The sequence below is a fragment of the Pinus tabuliformis genome, chromosome 5_1 (genome assembly GCF_031772625.1).
Source record: "Pinus tabuliformis cultivar Carrire ecotype Pingquan chromosome 5_1, CPIR1, whole genome shotgun sequence".
Lineage (NCBI taxonomy): Eukaryota > Viridiplantae > Streptophyta > Pinopsida > Pinales > Pinaceae > Pinus > Pinus tabuliformis.
The window spans coordinates 103,220,845-103,236,523 of NC_142305.1; the positions used below are offsets into that span (position 1 = coordinate 103,220,845).

Here is a 15,679-nt window from a genome sequence, read left to right on the forward strand (position 1 = left end):
ACTGACAAGGCTGAATCATTCACTGGCGACTCCTTCACTGAAAACTCCAGAGATCAATGCTTCATGGTGACTTCACTGCAGAGAGATCAGTAGCTTTGAGCTTTTCAAGATGGATTGGATTGCAAGAAGATATGCTCCCATGAGCCGAGATCACATCCCTGGTTTTCCAAATAAAATTCCGAAGGTAGATTGGTCAAGGAATTTGCCTATATTTAACGATGATGGTAGGAAGGACGCTGCTCTACATCTGGTTAGATTTCACATGCATATTCGCAAATTCAAGGTCGATTTTCCTGAAGATTGCTTGATGAAGATATTCTTGGCCACTCTGGAAGGTGAAGCCCAATCATGGTATGAAAGTTTGCCGCCTGCTTGTATTTATTGTTTAAAGGATTTTCATGCTATGTTCATTGAAAGATATAAGGACTCTTATCCATCATTGAATTTAGTTCAAGACTGTTGCAAGCATGCCTATAGTTTTATTGAAAGCCTTGAGAAGTTTTATGAAGATGATAATTTCATGGATGAAGAGATCATGGAAGCCCTGTATGAAAAGCCGTTTCAGCAGCACATAGAAATCTTAGAGGATACTTGTCAAGATCAGCAGGTTGAAGATGGCCGTATGGCTGTAATTGATGAAAGAGAAGAGCTTGTTTCAGATCTGCCCACAGAAGAAGACAATGTGCAAGGTAGCCAAGATTCAATTTTAGAATGTAATGCAGTCAAATCAGCTATTTCAGATCAAAATTCAGATCATGGTGACCAAGAATACCTTGTGTTGAATCCTATAAAGAAGAACTCGACTGTTGAGATCAGCTGGCATGAAGAAAACGAAGTTACAAATCTAAGTGCTCCCACCTCACCGGAACTAGATCTTCATGAGGAGGTCATTCAGTCAGCTCATGAACAACAAGGTGAGATCTTTGCTCAAGCAAGTGAAAAAGTTTTTCTGAATGAATTTGTGGTAGACGATATAAATGATCATCTTGTGCTTCAAGGACCATCTGAAGTTTCTTCTCTTATGATTGATGAATGTAATAAGGAACATGATAACCTGGCCCTCATGTCATATACAAATGACCTACAACACATTCACACCACAGAAGATCAAAACATTCAGGATTTCCTTTCAGATTCTTCTTATGTTTCATGTGTTGAAATGTCTTTCCAAGAAGAGATCGGCTCATCCATTTGTTCGGAGTTTTTTGAAGCCCATGAGCGTACTTTTACTAAAGCACATGATGAAGGCAGATCAAAATTTGAAATAAAGGATTATTTCTTTCAGCAGAAGGTGGCAATGGCAAATCTTCATGTTTTTCACGATCCTCTAGCAAGTTTGTTGCAGCCAGCAGTGATAGTGTTTATTGTAGTGTTCAGTGATGAAGGAGATCATGGTCAGCTATGTTTTTGGATGCTCAGTTATAGGTTTGTACTGTTGACCAGAAGATCTGATAAGAAGAATCAATCAAGAAGGCATCTTCTTGATTGGTTACATTGGCATTATGATATGGTTTGATGGTATGTTGTCTTGTAGCCTAGGTGGTTATGTACTGCCATCTAGTTTTAAATTTTAAGTTCAGGTCTTGAGTTAGTTTGTTAGAGTCAAGTTTTTCCATCATTTCAATTTGTCATTGAGTCGGTTTGAGTCAAGTTTCAGTTAAGTTTCAGTCACTTTTTAGTCAAGTTTTCATTCAATAAATGTGTCAAAGGTTTTGTGTTCTCCGTTCAAAATAATGACTCCATTGCCCAATGATGATAAAGCACTGGTCTGCTCTCCCAGAGGTCTAAGGTTCTTGGCACCTCCAAGGAGCTACCATCCCCATTGGAGCCAATGTTAGAGTCGGTCTTGAGCCCTCCATCAGCGATCAAAACTCTTTGCATTTGCATAGGTAGGTGTCTCATCAGTGTCAATTTTTGCATCCCATTAGGCATGCCATAACCCTGATGGAGGAGCTGGTATATTTTACCCCTCTTGGCATTGCTGGATCAGGTCATTTCAGTCATTAAGCTCTTTCAAGCTTGTCTTGTCTTGTCTTGAGGTCAATTTCCTAGGTCTAGGGTTTTGGTCAAATATGTTTACAAGGTCATGTTTTTGAAGGTCAATAAGTGTTCAGCAAGCCAGAGGGATGATTGTAAAGATGTTTATTTGAGATTTTTATCTTGTACAGTTAATTTTCACCTTGGATTTAAAAACTCTGTTTTTAAAGCCAAGGTCATTTTTCAAATGTTTGTAAAAAGTGATGAAATTTCAAAAGACTTCAGCGGACAGCATGTAACCCTGGTCCCCTTGCCAAGATCCCTCAGATGATCTACCTGCAAAAGGAATCAAGCAAAAGCACTAAATGAGTCAATTTCAGGACAAAGGAAACCAAAAAAGTCAGTTTTATAAAGTGTCAAAGAGAAACATTAGAAAATGGGTTTGAGCATGAAATTTATTCAAATGGAATTTATAAAGACCCAATCTCCCTCCTTTTACTCTCATTGTGCATCCAAAACACTTGCAAGAGAGATTGGGCGAGCTTCCAAGCGAATTTGAGCGAAACTGGTTGAAATTGGGAACAGGACAGGCGCGCGACCCGTCAGGCCAGGCGCGTGACCCGTCAAAGGCGCGCGACCCGTCAGAAGGCTTCCCGCAGTTCAAATTTTCAACGGGCGCGACCCGTCAGGCGCGCGCGACCCGTTGGGCGAGGTGCGCGACCCGTCAAGCAACCTCCCTCCAAACTCATTTCAAATTTGCTTAAGCACCCTCTAAATCATCAAATCGCTTGAGGTAGGTTCTCTAAACTTGGAAATGGTTGCTAGTTATGTTGAAGGACATCATGAGTGTGTTTTTAATGATCAAATTGTGCAAGAGAAAACGCTCCATATGGCTGTATAGTAAATTTGTAAAAAGATGCTAGGGTTTATTGCTGTTTCATTGTTTTTCCCCTTGTAATTATTCTCTTCATTCCCATTTCATTTTCCCTATATTTCCATGTCAATTTCCCTTTTAAATTTGTAAAGAAAATAAACCCTACCCCTTTTCCCTTTAAAAATAAAAAATCACATCCTAACCCTATCTCTCCTTATGCCCATGTAAACATATGAATTTGATGATGTATATGCAATGATGTTTGCAGTGTATTTCCCTAAATTTCCTGTTGTATACATGTATCCCCATTTTCCTTGTAAAAATGTCCCTCCCCTAACAGTTCCCTCATGTTCCTTGTCCCCTTGAAACAGCATATAAATCAACTTTTTACAGGCAGAAACAGCAGCACAGTTTGTCCACTTTGCTCCTTAAACAATGTCAGAAACCGAAACTTATGAGCAAAGTGATGACCAGTCATCAGCTTCAGAGATTGAGGTACAGAGGAGGCCTCATAAGGGTGGAAAGGGTGGACATCATAGGTGAGAGGAGCCCACCTCTTTAGCAGAGTTACAGGCTTGTCCTATGGCAGTCACATGTTTCCAGTATATGTCTTGTTATGAGTTTTGTGAGAGGATCTCTCGGATTCAGCACCACAGAGAGTTGGCTCACCTATTTGTTTTACACTTGCATGATGGACATGTCAACCTTGCAGGGGTGAACTTTACATTGACACCCGAGGTGATCTCACATGCCACAGGGATACCTAATGTTGGGGAGGTGTGGAATAAGCGCAAGGTGTTGGATAGTGTTCACTTTGAGCCTTTTGTCCGGCCACCATTCATGAGACATTTGGCAGGTGTGTTTCCATTCAGGTTTCTCAGGAGCGAGTATGCTCCCATGATGAGGCTCATCATGCACTATTATACCTGTGAGGGCAGATTTTCATAGGTATATTCATACCATATTCGCCTCTTGATGCACTTTACCCGAGTGAGGATGATGAACATCCCTGTTTTCTTCTATCAACATTCAGAGGATGGTGCCCATGTTACAGAGGAAGAGCCCGGCACAGCAGTATAGGAGCCTGTACCATTATGGTTTGATTCAGCTTGTAGTATTGCATCAGTTGGCTCAGCAGGGCATCTCATGGGAGGATTTCATCTCTCGTGAGCTTTTCACAGCACCATCACCGCCACATCCTGAGGTTATTCATGAGGAGGGAGGACCATCACGGCAGCATGACATGCCTGTCACTAGACATGTCAGCTCCTCACCTCTGGTTACCTATCAGAAAGGCCCGAGGGCCTTATTTGCAACAGCTCGGCAAGTACTATCTCCATAGGAGGTGGAAGGGGTCTCGCCTTCTTCATCGGCTCAGCGAGTGTTATCTCCACATCAGGTGGAAGGGGCCTCGCTTTCTTCACCAGTATAGGTACCAGGGAGGGGAAAACAGCCCATGATTGATGAGGGGCCATCAGGAGTTCCAGATATTGAGCTTGTTGATCTTGAGGCCAGTTCTCCTAGCCGAGAGGCAAAGGAGATCATTCAGCATCTCAGAGCTGAAAATGATGCCTTGCAGAGGAGATTAGAGGGGGCACAATGGACCATCACATACCTCGAGCAGCGCAACAAACAGTTGGAAGATGATCAAGCACTTGATGAGTTGTGGAGGATTCGTAGTGACCGAACCTTGAACCGAAGAAGACCCGGTGATCCATTGCCCGCTGACCGAGAGTCCATGCTCATCCGGGTAAATGCACACTTGGAGAGGCTGTTGGCTAAGGCAAACCAAGAGAAGAAATTGCTGAGGAGCATGAAGAACCATTACTGGGCAAGAATGCATGTGTGCAAGGCAAAGATGAAGATGTTTCAAAGGCGGTTGACCGAGGCACTAAAACGGAGAAAGAAGCCTAATCCCCTCCATATCTTGGCTAAGGATTCACTCAAGGATCAAGGCACTAAATAGCCTAGCCACAGCACAAATCCCAAGAAATTTTGAGAATTTTGAGTGAATTTTGGCATTTTCAGGCAATTTGCAGGTTTTTCCCATTAACGGGTCTCACCCCTCGCGCGACCCTTCATCATGGCAACTCCATTTGACAAAAACTCAGCATTTCCAGATTTGTCAGGCAAAGTTACACATTCTCATGGATGGAATTGAGATTTGGTGAAGTTTTGGGCCTCCAGAAAGTAAAAAAACTAGCAAAAATTGACTTTCTGCCACTTTTTTGAACTGCAGAAAGCAGTCTTGGAAGATTTGATTTTTGACAGGGCAAATGAACTCCAAATTCAAAAATTCCATTTGGGTTGGAAAGTAGACTCACAGACCTTTCCAACAAGCCTAATCGTGCTCAATTTTGCCACCTACAAGTGCCCCAAAAGTGGTGCCAAAGGCACGCGACCCGTCAGGCAGGGGCGCGCGACCCGTCAGGCAGTTTTTTCAAAAATGCACTCTACAGCTCAGAAAACGCAGATTTGACTCAGTTTGACTTTTTGGGGTGAATTATGATTCTCTTTGATGTAATTATTGTACTTTTGAGACACTTTTACTCTTATGTAACACTTCTAGAAGATTCATTCATGAAAAGGGTAAATATTAAATGAATGAATTGGTTTCCTAGCTTATAGAGGCAAGTTGTTTTGACTGCCTAGTTTGTAGTGCTTAGTTTAGAAGTGGTTGAAACAGCTCCTAGGATAGTGAGCTCGACCCATGGAGGTAGGGAAAGAGGTTAGATCATCTATATTATGTATTTTCTTGCTCATTTTCATGGTTGGACTCTTGAGGGAGAAACTATCATTGTATTATTCACTGTATCTCTGCAATTTTTGCCTAAGGAAGACCAGGGTTTTGCAGTCCTTTTTGGGATTCTTGTGGTTACATGTATTCATGGTGTATTTATCTATGTACTTATAAGTGTGTTATGTGAAATCATTTCCTTTCTTTTCCTTCTGCACATTAAACAAATGAAGTGTTAAAGTAAGAATTCATGCTTGCCATGCTCTGCTTTTAAGTTTGTTTAATTTCAATGTTTTCTACTGTCTAAAGAGAATTCAAAGTTATTGTTTGCTCTCTTTAGCTCTTCACCTTTCATTCCTGACCATCCACCTCAATCTAAGGCATCAACACTGCCTCCTACCTCGCCCCAAGGAACCCCCTGTAGAAACTGTGTCCCATCCCCGCACCCAAAATTGCCCTCTCCTCAATTTGCCACCAAAAACCCAAAAAACCCCAAATCAATCTCTTTGATCAGTTTACTAGCCTAATATCAGTGTTACCTTATTGGTCATCTCATCTATTGAATATTTTACGAGACAGACCGGAGAGAGCCTTCTCCTGCCCCGTAGGGCTAGCTACGAGGCTAAATGGTTTGATGTTGCCTTGAGGTTTACCTTTCTCAGCCAGAGGTGAAATTTCAAGCGCTAACATATTGGACTGTATGAAATTAAGAGCTTGAAGGATGTCAATGCTAAAGCTAAGGAGATAAAAAATTTGAGTTTGACACCAGAGATTACAATCCATATGATCCCCAAAAGATTTTCACGAACCACTGTGTTAAGGTGTATTATCCATGGATCCGTGGGGCATGTCATTGGGAAGAGGAGGACCCTTGGAGGTACTGTTACAACTCCTACAAGCTCACTGAACTGGTTTGTATAGCCATAACATTGAAAGTTTCTTTGTAGGTAGCAACACCACAAGAAGAAACAACAATAACAACAATAAGCAGCAAATCGGCGTAGGACAAGGGTAAGAGGAAGATTGTCAAGAACCTAGAGGCTATGAAAAGCTACAAGTTCAAAGTAGATCCTCTCATTGAGAAATAAACAATGCATAAAGATATCAGAGTGAAGGAAGAGAAAAAAGCAAAGGTTGGAGGAAGCATAAAGGAAGTTGCATGAAATGAAGAAGAATATGAAAGAAGAATAGGAGCTAAGAAGGAGAGCAAGGGAAGTGAATCAGAAATAGGAACAAGAAGAAGGGAAAGGTGCAATGATGGATAAAATTTCACCCATACAGGTTGAGGGGTCAGAATGACCAACAGATGAAGAAGAGGGTGAGTAGATGAAGGATCGAGAACTTTCTCATTAGATTTGGAAAATGGTTGAAGTAATGGACATGGAGTTGGCACAAGAGCCAAAAGACTAAGATTCAAACCTCATGTTGACAGCACTCGAGGTTGCCCCATAGTATCCACCACCTCCAATATCAAAACCAGTCCCGAGTGGGAAAGTAGAGGTTGTTCTCCTTGATGATGATCTGGTGATGGATGGGTACAATATATCATTTGACGAGTTACAACAAAATATTGTACAAGCACAGAGAAAGCATTTCCCAGATGATCATGCATCACCTACATTTACAAACGAAAGGGTGATAGTGTCAGATATCAAAAAGCATCCAACTTCCATGGTTGATGCCACTATGGCTTATGCAGGAGCCATGAGCTCAAAGCAAAGAATGAACAAGTGGCAAAGAACTTGTAAGTGGTCAGGAATAGGGAATAAAAATCCATAGGATCTGCAATGGAAGAGAGTAGGAAAGTGATACTTGCTGAAGTATCAGCTCTTGAGGCCACCATGCGGAAACTTTATGATGTATTTTCCATTGTGCATAAGGTGGTTTTCCATCTATTTGGTTTCCAATAGTGAAGTAGAAAGATTGTTCAAACTCTCAAGGACATACATGTTTCTATAACCCACGTGAAAGAATGGATAATTAGGTACAAGGGAGCCCCACTTCACTTTCCAAATATGAGGAAGTTGTAGGCAGAGATAGACAAAGAAAGGATCTAGATGTTGATCAAGAACTATGAGCAGCTCACACCATTCGTTAGTAGAACACATGCTTCATATGCACGGTTGTATAAAAGTTTGGATGTCATGGTGAGAACACACAAGATCCTATCAATAGGTTCCCTCACCAAAGCTATTTAAAAGAACCAAGTCCAGCTAGAGGTCAACAGGTACATGGAGTAGCTAAAGCGAGAGGTCACCAACAATGACTTGGAGCTAACTGTAGAAAACATGCAGAGGTACATTGGTGGTCCTTCCATAGTCAAGACCATGTTTCAATGCTTCAAGATGAGTTGGACAAGGGTTCCAAGACCATATACCCAGAAGCTATGGAGGCAAGAGTCTGCTTCCAGAAAGACATCACCAAGAAGTTTGGGGACACCATAGCATAGTACCAAGCTTAGTATCAGTTCGTCGTTGAGTATCATCAAGTCGATTTTTCCAAGAGGGGAATGTTAAGGGTCCCCCACCAATTTTTATAAATAAAACCCCATAACTCATAGAACGAGCTTTTGGGAGCCAATATTTTGGCTAGGCTTAGGCTTAGAGAAGGCTTGGGAGTATTTTGATGAGCCTTAGCTTCTCCATAGCATAAAGTGAGTATACTTCTTTTGATAAGCAGGTGTTCTTGACTATAATGTTCCACTATTGGGGCTAGTGGTTGTGAATGGTGTATGTATGGATGGAACTCTCAATTATAATGATAATAACTAAGCCAACATGATTTCATGCATATGTTGTTATTGTAGTTAGACTATTCTTGTTGGTTTAGCAATGTATGTTGTTTAACTTATGCATTTTCTTATTAACTACTTTGTATTCAATTGTATGAATCTTATTGAATGTGTGTTGTTGGATTAATCTATCACTTTGGTTTGTGGACTATTCCACTTCCATCTTGTGATGACATTTTGCTTGTGTGTTCCTTTAAGGCTGCGTACTATTATAGTCATCTACGGGCCACACTTCCTTTGCCCCTCCATTTGTTAGAACCCCCATGCATCTCACTTGACTCGATACAATGTCACACACTTACTCCATCCTAGATTTATCATACTTACATCTGCGTGCTACCTTGGTCAAGGAACTACATTACCTCCCACTATTGGGACTCCTACCCCAAATGGTCTGAGGTCTATTTGAAACTTCTTACTGGGGAGATCCCCTTGAATTTTGGTGGGTCCAGCACCGTCAATAGGTTCTTTGGGTATGAATAAGGTTTGGAGTATCGACTCCACCCCTTTCATGCCTAAGCATTGGACCCTTCTTTTTTATCTCACTCAAGAGAGACTAGACAATTCCCCTATCTAGGTTTAGCTTTCAGGACTAAAAGTGCAATTATGGTCGAAGTAGGCTATCAGGAAAATTGGAAACAAGTTGCAGGAATGCTTTGAGATTGACCTAAATTTAAAATACTATGTGGAGATCAAGGTGGCAAGGGTATTGGTAAATTTAGATATCATAGACGAGTTATGGGGTGAAATGAAACTCCTAAATCAATGCATCACTTCTCGTATGACTTTAGACTATAAGGGCATCCCATTCAAATATTGTAGATGTCATAAGCATGACCAAAATGCTACGAACTATCCATTAGGGTTTGATGGAAACAAGGGCTAGGAAATATAACCTAAAAAGTCAACTATTTAAGAATCAATACTACGCTAAATCATACCTACCTTCTAATTTTTAATATATTTGTGAACTTTCACCTATGACCCTTAAATTCAATACCCTTTAGCACCTCAAATGGTAGAATAAAAGGTGTTGCAAGAGGAGGTAAACTTCATTCCCCTTCATCTTTGTTAAGACCTCTAGACACACATGTAATACATAATCCTCCATTGACTCAACATGAAGTTTTAATTTTTTCCAGTTCCTTTGCATACCCTCCCTTCAATGACATCCTCACAAGAGAGCTCGGGGTTGAATATTATGAAAACAAAATGGGGCACACCATCTTATTACAGGGTTTCAAGGGAGGGGTATTGAAAATAACCATTTTATCCCCTATAGATCTTAATATTTTCTCAACACATAAATGAAATGACAAATTGATAAATTGACTCAAAGATAGATCTCATCGTTCAAGGTCAAACCAAAATAGAAAGAATCAAACCATGGACTAAGCATTGGAATTGAGTTTTGGTAAAATCAAGGATCTCCTTTCAAGGTTGTGACCTTGTGTTTAGCATTCTCAAATGGAGTGTTTAAAACCCCAATAAAGAGGGGATATTTTCACCTTAGCCTTTGCAACCTTTTCCCAATATGAATCTATCTAATGGAATAGATTAGATATGTCATGTCTTGGATTTCTAGAGTACCCAATCAATGATTTTGAGGCCAACTCCCTAGCCACAACTAAATTTTAGTCCTATTTGAGGAGACAACTTGAACAATCCTCCTAAAAAGAGACATTTTCACTTCCTATTGATTAATTTACAACAAACCTCAACATCTCTCCTTTATTATTTTCCGCTTTCATTCTCCAACAAAAAATCATTAATCTTATATCATAAACACTTTATATAAGTAAGCATTGTAATCATTTTCCTTAACTCACGAGGTACCTTTACACCTCACCCCATGTAAGTGGACCTAAGTTGATTGCAAAACCCGTCACAATTTAAGATGGTTCCAGTTGTCTCCTCCAAACTAGGAACAACACACTTTACGATGTCAAATGGTTAAGTCATCTCTAACTTGTGGTATTTTTTCCTTCATGTAACACATTCTAGCTAGTGCTCATTAGACATAATGCACTAACTCCACTAACACACACCAAAAGTCTAAGATACCATTAAGATGTGGCATGCACCCAAGTTCTTAGACTACATTGCCATAAAATCCACCTTCAACTTTAGATATCCCAAAATAGTTATACACTAACCCAATATGGCATATTTTTTGGATTTGTATAATTTACTCCTTATCAGATCCTTGCATCTCCTTAACACTCCATGAAAATTCTACTCCAAAGGTCACCTTCCAATTTCCAACACCTCCTTCTGAAACATGACATAACCATCTATATATGTTGCAACAAGCTTGTCAACCTATTTAGTGAGTCACACATGTATTTTAAATTTCTTCTTCATCCTACAAAGTCATTGTGCCAAGGAGAGGGTATCAACATTGTTATATGGAATTTGTATCTACGGATAAACACATTTTCCCGAAGTGGGTAGCTACACTTAGAAAAATAGAAAGGAAGTAGTTTAGCCTTTTCCTATAGGAAATAGATGAGATGAAGGAACTTACTTGTATTCTTTCACTTCCTTGATCCCATTTGAATTTCTCCCATTGCTCCCACTTGAACTGAATCCGCTCAATTGGTACCTGTGTCAACAAAAATAGAAACAAAAATGATCAAATCCTACATGATCTATTTACTATAAACCAATAGAATTGACAACATTGAAACACATAATCGTCATAGATATGAACAAGAATATGCGAAAAGGAATAAAAAACTTTATTAACGCAAAAAGAAGAGTTTCACCCAATTTGGTTCGATCTTGTGTCACTCCTCCAGCTTCAGTCCAACCCTCGTCACACCAATCTAGTAGCATAACATTACTTGACATGAAGTCAAATCTCAAACCAACAATATTTCCTTACAATCTTCAAATTCTAGCCCCCTCATCACTATGATGAGTGATCAATTTATAGGGAAATGGAGGTGGTTCTGTCATAAATGGGGCATTGAATGGTTTTCCAAAATTGGAGTTAGTTTCCATGGAGCAAGGGATGAGAGGATATGAGGTTAATTAATCCATAGCCTATCCAATTCATGCTCATAAGATGGGATAAGAGCTGGGATCCTTCTAGAATGATCTAGAATCAAGGAATACTCCCAGAACCCATTGAAAATTTCACTCATTCTCGCCTAACACAGGTGTAAGTGGGCCTAAGTGCACTAAAGTGTAGGCCTGAATGGGCCTACCTACATTGCAGTGCAGTTACCGCTAACCAAGGTTGCAATGGTGTCCCAAGGAGCTATTTCAACAAGGTTTTAGGCTAGGAAACTTTCATGGATGGAAGCATTCAATGTGATGACTTGTCTAGGGCATTTTTATCGGGAAAAATAGTGTCCATTCAGAGCTAATAGTCCCACTAAGATGGGTAGCTATCTTAGAAACAAACAAATTAAAGTTACTTGTGTTTCCTTTATGAGAGATAGATGAGAGAGAAGCAGAGAGCACCAACCTCAGTCTTTCGCTAGTATCCTTGTGTTATCACAAAATCATGTACTGATGGCTGCTACCAGTTAGATTTCATGTAACTACTTCAGACCAGGCTTTAGACTAAGGTTTAGCCTCCTTAGTCAGAGAGGGCTCTCTCACAGATTTTTGATATGCATTAAGGGCAAGAAAAGATGGCTAACTCTTCACACATTTATGAAAACAAAGTTGGTTGGACACATATCAAATTGGTCTTCATTGGGCTATGGAGTCTCACACATTTAGTAAACAAAGCACAATCATTTCATGGAAGTCAAGGCTCTTTGCATCAGATGTTCAAACATACTTTACATAAACCACAGCTTGCCAAGCATACAGGAAGTCAGAGCATTAAACATGAATTCTGAGTGATTATGCTGTAACAAGGTTGTAAAAGAACATTAAGAGAATAAACCACCATCACATTTGAACAATATAATCCATTGAGAATCTTGAGAAGAAACAACAGCTGTTTTACTATTACTGTAATAAGTCTTTTACATTGGCCCAAATAAAACTCTGTTTTTGTATAAAATCTCCAACCCCTATTACATCCTAATCTGATCCATTTATAGTAATACATCCTACCCTCTCTAGAGCGAGCTCCAAGGCTCTATTAACTACTCCTATATGCTATTTAACTAATTCATTAATTACAAAAGTGCTGAGCTGTAATTACACAAAATCCTAATCAAACTAAAACACTAATCCCATTCTCCTCGTATGCTTGATTCTTCTTGGATCCTTGACAGCTGTCCTCCTTCAGTTAGGCTGAGATGGCTGAGCTACAGATGCAAGGAACGCTGACTTTGGATACCTGTTAGCGCTGATGGATCATTTATCATCAGGATTAAAACACCTATTTTTAAGGCCCCTGTCTCCTACCATCCTTCGAAAGTTCAGCAACATGTCCCAGCTCTTTTAATAACCCCAGGTATGGAATGCTGCCATGTTTCTGATGTGCTGTAGGTGGTATTGATAGACAGGTGTTTCTCTTCCTCAACTCCCGCTCACAGTATCACAATAGCTGCTCTTCGCTTAAAATCATCACCTACAGCAGTTTCGTAGCGCGCTACGAAACTGCTGTGTGATTTAAAGAAAACACAGTCTTCCTCTCATTCAAACCAAACTTATCATTGTTTGTGTTGAAGCAGGTACATTTCCAGTGTGATTCTCACTAATGCAAGTAACAACAATGAGCCTGATATCTTTGTTTTGGTGCCTTAGAAGCTCTGGCTTTACCAACGCACTCAGGGATGGAATCACTGCATCCTGCATTATCTCAGAAAGTTACTGTTCCACCATAGATAACTGGTCCTCCACTTTCTGACTACTCCTCATTCCAACAAATGAACAACAATTTGCAAGTAATCCTGTTTAGCTGCCAGGCTTCAATGTCAATAACTTTTCCTAAAAAACTCAAACAGCATGCCCGGATTCCTCTGTTTTCTGGAGATACTTTGGCTAGAACATAGTTTACTAGTTTAGCATTTAGTCCCAGCTCTCTTTCCTCAGTCTTCCAACTCGATCTGAAACACCTACAAGCAAATCATCAAAGTTTTCCAAAGAAGATGAGGATGAAACATTTGTAAATTCATTGTTTGCTATGTTTAGCTCCTGAAAGAGGAACAATAGAAAATCTTTCTAGGAATATAGTTTTTCTTGGGCAAACTTATATTCTGCTTCTTGAGATTTTGTTTTTTAGGCCATGAAGAGCTTGGTTAATTTTATTCTCAAATTTCAGAGCCGTGATATGAACCGGTGAATTAAGTAGACCCGAGGATCCATTTGTTTCTTCTGGAAGCAACCTCGATCTTCTCTGTAATATATCATGAACAAATGAACTTCCTTTCTGAGAAGTCACATCAGGTAGAGTATTTGCTGCTTGGAAGAGATCATAGGGTTGGGTACGAGTTGCAAATGAATCGCCAAATGGAGATTCACTTGTTTTGTTGTCTTGATCTCTAGGGTTTGCAAGAGACACAGGGTCAATATTTAGAGGCTCCACCTGATAGTTAACCTTTTGAATAGTATTGTCTTCATCAACTGTTATTGAATTTTGACGTGACTCTGCAATATCTGCCAGATTCATTCCAATGCGAAGCTTCTTTAGAGATAACTCTATATTATTCTGCAGGCTTCTCCCCACAATCTGCCTTGTACCCTGTATGATACATAAAGCCAGACACAAATTCTTCTCAACATCAGCTCGTACTTCCAGGGATTCAGATGCATGAAGTATGCTGGAAACAAGCATCATCGGGTTCGCCTTTTTATCACAGCGTCTACAATAATATTCCACATCTAAACCAATGCTTTGCTATACGCCTGCCATATGACAAAGTAGAGCACACTCTAGGTGAGCAACATGCCCACAAACAAATTCTTCATTCAGCTTTCCCTCACATCTGATAGTACAGTAGTCTGCCACACTCTGATCAGTAGCCTTCCCACCGAGAATACAAGAGCATTCACGGCAAAAACCAAATTCGATACAGCATATATCACAATTCATTGCCTTGAGAGATTTGGTCTTGCCAGTTTCTAGTCCACATTTCAAATTTCCAGCTTTACATCTCCTCTTTGAAGTATTCCCACGCGATTCTGATTCTCTCACACGCTTTCTTGATGTAACTTTGATGGATCACCAGTTTGCATATCATGTTCTCCTCGGAACATTCAAACCCAACCCAAGCCTAATTTAAAATGCCACGTGCTTACTACCCCGCTCTGATGGTATGCAGAAAGTCCGTTTCATAAGCCACATTGCGGCCCTTCTTGATTGCCTTGAAATCAGGCTCGAACATCTGTTCCAGTTGCTCAACGCACTCCGTCACTAACTGCTGGTGAGATAAAACTTTTCGGCTCTTCATGATTCTTACAATTGATGCATCAATAGCATAACACCGAGCTTTATCTACATCCTCAATAAATTTTTTCTTCTCATCCACCGGTGGAAAAGGAATCTTTATTCTCCTCATTTTGTCGGTGAATTTTGCGTTGAATTCAAAATAATCTGTTTGCGCCACAGTTTTTGTGTTTGGTTTTTTATTGAGGATTTTGTATTTTGCGTATGCAAGGGAGTGCAGCGATCTGACAATATCTTCATCGGTTCAATTCAACTGAGACTTGATTTCAGAGTAACTTAGCCTCTCTGACTCATTGAACAGCAAAAGTGCAGATGCCTGATGAGTTGTTACAATAAGTTCCATTGGCTTAGGATCAAACTTCCCAATAATATTACAGGTTCCCAAAGAATATATCCATGTAAGCTTCCGATGTTTAGTTTTTGTTTGATAAAGCTCTTTGAACACCTCAACACATTTAACCATCTCAGCAGGTAGATTAAGATCAAATGACTTGTAACTTGGCCAAAATCCAGTTGTCAAAACTGTCACAGTCAAATCTATTCCGGGATGCGCAAGTGGGTTCTCATTAAGATATTCTTCATAGTTCTGAACGGATAGATTATTGAAGCGCACATAACGAAACATTCTTTCCTTGACCAGAACAACATAGTTGCATTGATTCAGGACAGCATATTTTCTTTCAAGACAGTCAAGCAGACGGCCAGGTGTTGCTATTACAACTTCACATATATAGTGAAAACTCAGACCGTAGAGAACTCATTTCTGCCCATAACCTGTAATTGGCCCTCAGAGTTATAGGATGATTTCCTCCTTTGTTGGTATCTTCTGTATAGCCCTCATACTTTCCAAGAATTACATCTTCAGCTCCCCTCAGGCGCAACCTTTTCTTGGAATTTGAAATATCTTTCATAACGCCATCCCTGCCCTGTTTCAATATCATG

The 15,679-nt window shown here is 40.1% G+C and overlaps 1 pseudogene; it reads right to left on the reverse strand.

Moving 5' to 3' along the window:
• Positions 1–14,588: 14,588 nt before the first annotated feature.
• Positions 14,589–15,362, reverse strand: LOC149163647 (cullin-1 pseudogene; annotated as a pseudogene).
• Between the last annotated feature and the right edge of the window lie 317 nt (positions 15,363–15,679).